Source organism: Mesocricetus auratus, unplaced genomic scaffold (genome assembly GCF_017639785.1).
Source record: "Mesocricetus auratus isolate SY011 unplaced genomic scaffold, BCM_Maur_2.0 Super-Scaffold_100676, whole genome shotgun sequence".
NCBI lineage: Eukaryota > Metazoa > Chordata > Mammalia > Rodentia > Cricetidae > Mesocricetus > Mesocricetus auratus.
The window spans coordinates 38,420,095-38,426,094 of record NW_024429266.1 but is presented as its reverse complement, the minus strand read 5'-3'; the positions used below and the strand labels follow the sequence as shown (position 1 = coordinate 38,426,094).

Genomic DNA, 6,000 nt, shown 5'->3' with positions numbered 1-6,000 from the left:
TCGGGTGTCACAGGGGCCAGCTGGGGAAGTGAAAGTTGAGTAGGAAGTGGAGAGCTGGATGGAGACACTGGAGTAGAGGGAGTTGCCCTTGTAGCTGGGACCCAGGGAGGGATGGGGATCTTGGGGTGAGTGCAGAACAACAGGCAGGGCCCGCCTGCCCAACAAGGAGTCTGGAAAGTGCTTTGCAAATGTGATATGACCTGTTTGAGGTGGTGGAGTGGTTTGAATGAAAATGCCCCCCATAGACTCAGAAAGAGGCACTATAAGGAGGTGTGGTCTTGTTGGAGTAGGTGTGGCCTTCTTGAAGGATGTATGTCACTAGGGGTGGGCTTTGAGGTTTCAGATGCTCAAGCCAGGCCCAGTGTCACTCTCTCTTCTTGCTGCCTTCAGATCCGGATGTAGAACCTTCAGTTCTTTTTCCAGCAACGTGTCTGCTTGCATGCTGCCATTCTTCCTGACATGGTAGCAATGGACTAAATCTCTATTAGCCAACCCCAGTTAAATGTTTTCCTTTAAAAGAGTTGACGTGCTCACAGCCTCTCTCCACAGCAATCGAAACCATAGCTAAGACAGGTGGACTTTGGAAACAGCCCGAAAGCTGCACAGAGAAGGAAGTAGGTTTTACTCAGAGATGGTCAGGAGACTATGTCAACTTGTAGCTGATGATGGCTTAGCCTGTGTGGTGACAGGGGTTGGAGAAAGTGAACAAAATGGAGTCTAGCCCAATCAATTGCTTATACCCTGAAGACAGAAGGATGGGTTTTCCCCAACCCCTACTTCCGCCTGGAGGTTTGAGGTCTGTGCTGGGATGAAGACATAAGAGCATATGTAACCCTGTAAGTGGAGAATGGCTGTCATATGGGAAGTGATGGCTGATGGTTTAGAAGTTGGGAAAGAAGACTAGAACATGGGCTGCAGCCTGCAAGCCTGCCTTCAAAGCAGCTAGAAGACATAAGAGCTTGGAGCTTGCCCTGACAGCTGGGCGGAGTGAGTCTCATGCACAGATTTGAAAGGGTGGCTGAGAAGAGGAACTAGCCATAGAAGCCTGGACAGAGGTAGAAAGTGAGAACCTAAGGCCTGGGAGATCACTTGGAAGTCTAAATGTCAGGCTAGGATGATGATGATCATGATGATGATGACAATGATGACCAAAACATTGCTTATGTAAAGCCTCGTTTGGCTATAAGTCCACTTGATTTTCCTGAGAATAATCGCTGTGATGGTCAAGTTTTGATCATCCACTGGGCAGAGCCACAGGTGTGGCTGTTACCTGGGGGTCATTTTCCATCTTACATGCTGGGTAAGAGTTCTAGCACTAAACTACTTTTCAGTTTGTATGTTGAGACAGGATCTTTAGATTGCCTAGATAGGTCTTGAATTTGGGACCCTTCTGTCTCAGCCTCCCAAGGAGCTAGGGGTACAGACCTTTGCCACCAGGCCTGGGTCTAACTTCTTCCATCATGTATTTCTTTTTGTTTTGTTTTGTTTTTGAGATGGAGTTTCTCTGTAGCTTTGGAGCCTGTCCTGTAACTTGCTCTGTAAACCAGGCTGGCCTTGAACTCACAGAGATCTACTGGTCTCCGCCCTGGAGTGCTGAGATTAAAGGCGTGTGCCACTACCACTCGATTCTCCCATCATTTCTTTTCTTTTCTTTCTTTCTTTTTTTTGAGACAGGGTTTCTCTGTATTGTCTTGGAGGCTGTGTAGACCAGGATGGACTCGAATTCACAAAGATCCTCCTGCCTCTGCCTCCCGAATGCTGGGATTAAAGCATGTGCCACCAACTTCCAGCCATCTCCCATCATTTCTTAAAAGTCAGTGCCAAAGATCTGAGAATAAAAAGCAGTGTCCCAGCTTCCAAGGGACCTAAGAGCTAAGAAGGTAGAGAGGAAATACAGTGTAGTGAGTGTTTCTCTGTCTCATCAGTCAGCTCCCAAATAACCACACCGAGACTTATTATTAATTATGAAAGCTCAGTTGCTAGTTTAGGCTTGTTTCTAACTAGTTCTTATAACTTAAATTTACCCATTTCTATTCATTTTTATGTGCTGCCATGTGGCTCATGGCTTGTTACTCATCTCTTACATATCAAGCTTCCACCACATCTCCCTGCAGCTCCTCCTTCTTTCAGTGTTCTCTCTATCCCTAAAACCCCACCTAATATTGGCCATTTACATTTTATTAAACCAATCACAGTGACATATCCTCATACAACATAAAGGAATATTCCACAACATTTCCCCCTTTTTGTGTAAATAAAAAGAAAAGGTTTTAAATCTAACATAGCCTTTTCCTGTGGGATCTGCCGGGTTGAGAGGAGCGTGGCCTTCTCCTCTCCCCACCATGGCTTGTGCCTGTCCCCTCATATTGGTGTACTCTGAAAAGGGGGAGTCTTCTGGCAAAAACATCACTTTGCCAGCTGTGTTCAAAGCACCCATTCAACCGGATATTGTGAACTTTGTTCACACGAACTTGAGGAAAAACAAGACAGCCCTATGCCGTGAGTGAACTGGCAGGTCATCAGACCAGTGCTGAGTCTTGGGGTAGGGCACGAATTCTCAGAGTCTGAGGTGGTGGAACTCACCGTTCTGGCCAGGGTGACTTTGGAAATATGTGCCGGGGAGGCCGCATGTTTGCACCAACCAAAACCTGGTGTCGTTGGCACCGCAGAGTGAACACAACCCAAAAGCGACATGCCATCTGTTCTGCCTTGGCTGCCTCAGCCTTACCAGCTTTAGTGATGTCTAAAGGTCATCGTATTGAGGAAGTTCCTGAACTCCCTCTGGTAGTTGAAGATAAGGTTGAAGGTTACAAGAAGACCAAGGAGGCTGTTCAGCTGCTGCTTAAGAAACTTAAAGCTTGGAATGACATCACATAGGTCTATGCCTCTCAGAGAATGAGAGCTGGCAAGGGCAAAATGAGAAACCAAAGACGTATCCAATGCAGGGAACCCTGTATCATCTATAATAAAGATAATGGTATCATCAAGGCCTTCAGAAACATCCCTGGTATTACTTTGCTTAATGTAAGCAAGCTTAGCATTTTGAAACTTGCTCCTGGTGGGCATGTGGGACGTTTCTGCATTTGGACTGAGAGTGCCTTTTGGAAATTAGATGAACTGTATGGCACTTGGCATAAGGCTGCTTCCCTCAAGAGTAACTATAATCTTCCCATTCACAAGATGATGAACACAGACGTTAGAAGAATCTTGAAAAGCCCAGAGATCCAAAGAGCCCTCCGAGCACCACGCAAGAAGTTTCACAGTAGAGTCTTGAAGAAGAATCCACTGAAGAACCTGAGAATCATGTTGAAGCTGAACCCTTACGCAAAGACAATGCACAGGAATGCCATTCTTCGCCAGGCCAGAAATCACAAACTCTGGGTGAAGAAACTAGAAGCAGCAGCAGCAGCACTGGCAGCCAAATCGGAGAAAGGGGCAGCAGACAAGAAGTCTACAGAGAGTAAGAAAGAAAAGGTGCCTGTGAATATCAAGAAGCCAAAGAAGCCTGCAGGGAAAAAGGCTGCAACCACCAAGAAGCCAGCAGCTGGGAAGAAACCTACCACAGAGGAGAAAAAGCCTGCTGCTTAACTATTGAAATCTGTTTCATTACATAGAGCAGAGAGAGCCTATTTGAATAAAAACCTGATCAAAGATACAGTGAAAAACATCTAATATAATAAAACAATAAGCAATAAGAACAAGTATCAGGTAAGAATTATATTTACAATATCCAGTTCATTTGTATTTGGTAAATTTAGGGAAAATATTCCATTATCTATGCTCTCTTGATGAGTCTAAAGTTTTATTCCTAGTTTACTTTCTGTAATGATTGAGGGAAACTTTAATTCTGTCTAGTCTTCAACTCCATCAGAGACCCAAGAGAGATGTACTATTACCTGAGTAAACAGGAGGCACAGAGCAAACAGCTTCCAAAGCTATGAAATGACAGAGATATCTGGCTGCCTGGACAGTCACCCCAGGCTCCCTCTGTAACATTGGGGCACCCATATTCAGTCTATGGGCCTAGAATATCTAACAAACTTTCCTGTGAAGCACTGTCCTACCCTGTCTTGTCAAAGTTCAGCAGTCTCTTTCTTTTGCATCCTGCTTGTTCAGTTTGGACAGCATACTGTCAGCAGTTGAGGCAAGGGCAGTTCCTTTGCCCAGTAGCTAGCTTTTACCACAAAGAAAGCAAACTCCATACAGAGGTTCTTCGATGTACATCATCCTTTTTAGAAGTGGATTGGTGTTGTTAGGAGCAGACATGTCTCACTGTCACGAAAAGCCTTAGGTTTTATAACATTTTAAATGCCAAATTCTATAGGTCTTTGAAGTGTTTGAAAAACATCTATCTAAAACATATCTCCATTTGACCTTGAAAACATACCTACCATGGCCATAAATTTGATTTTTAGATGACTAACTACTAACTTGTATTTCTTAATTATCCTAAATAGTTTGTAATAAATTTCAATGACTAGAAATTTATATTACATTACATAGGTATAATACAGTATAATAAACAAGGGTAGAAACATATACAGTATAACAAAAATAACCTTAAATTAGTATCAATATCAATATACAAAAATACCTTGAATAAGAATGGAAATGTATATAGAGTATGTTCTAGCTAAAATAACCTTAAAGTTGTATCAATATATAAAAGTCCATACTGATGTAAAATATTAGAGATTGGTTTTTTTTGTTTTAAAGTAGATACAATAATCTACCCTTTTATCCTATCGTTTCTATACTATATCCCCCTTTTTCGCTTCAGAAAGAGATCTCTGAATCTAATCTCCTTTGTTCAGTTTTTTTCCTGACCATGACCAGTAACAATTTGTAACTAACACCCCCTAAAAATGACACACATCTATAATGCACCAAATGACCCCAAATCACCCACTTTGCCTCCTGAGAATGCAGGCATTGTGTTCTCTAGACTGCTTCCTGTTGTCTGGGGGCACTGGTATCTCTAGGGGACCCTGAGAAAATTAGGATAATGGTCAAGGACTAGCTAGAATAGTCTGAGGCTGGATTATCTCAGCCCATATCCTTGAAGATGTTCTGAATGTAGAACGATGAGAAAACTGCACCAGAGTCACTCTGAGAGGCTAGATCACATGGGCTACCCATTTTTATTGGTGGCTGGTCCCCTTGTTCTGAAAACATACAGACTTTCAAAAGAAACACACCTATCTGCATTAACACAGTTATGGTCTGTGTGTTGTACATAATCCCGACAAAGATGAATTTTTTAAAATTTTATGCTTGAACAAGTAAAATATATGTTACCTGTCTCAAGGGTTTTTTTGTTTTGTTTTTCTTTGCTTTGTTTTTTTGTTTTTTGAGGCAAGGTTTCTCTGTGTAACATTCCTGGCTGTCTTGGAACTCACTCTGTAGACCACAATGGTCTCAAACTCACAGAGATCTGTCTGCCTCTGCCTCCCAAGTGCTGGGATTAAAGGAGTGTGCCACCACCACCCAGCTAGGTTTATTTCTTTGTGTCTGTAGTCAGGATTTCCAGGGGGGTCTCTCCCAATCAAATCTGATCTCTATCAACCTCGAATTAATCCACAGCCTTTTGTTTTCTGTGGAAACAAAAACATAAACTCTTCTCCAAAGCAATATATTCTTTGACTTCCATTTTGAAATTCAAACATTTTTAAAATATAAAGGTTTGTTTAATTTAGCAGTTTTTACAATCCACTGTCCCTCAGCCGCTATTGTTCGTTCATTCATCAGCTATCAAAAAATTTAAAGTAAAAAAGACACCATACTCGGGCTGGAGAGATGGCTCAGAGGTTAAGAGCACTGACTGCTCTTCCAGAGGTTCTGAGTTCAATTCCCAGCAACCACATGGTGGCTCACAACCATCTACAATTCAATCTGGTCCCCTCTTCTGGCAGAACACTGTATATGTAATAAATAAATAAATAAATCTTTAAAAAAAAAAGACACCATATTAGATCCAGGCTGTATACTTTCCATCTTTAA

The 6,000-nt window shown here is 42.4% G+C and overlaps 1 pseudogene; it reads left to right on the top strand.

Annotated features, from left to right (window-relative positions):
- Positions 1–2,293: 2,293 nt before the first annotated feature.
- LOC101828983 lies at positions 2,294–3,588 on the top strand (annotated as a pseudogene).
- Positions 3,589–6,000: the final 2,412 nt, after the last annotated feature.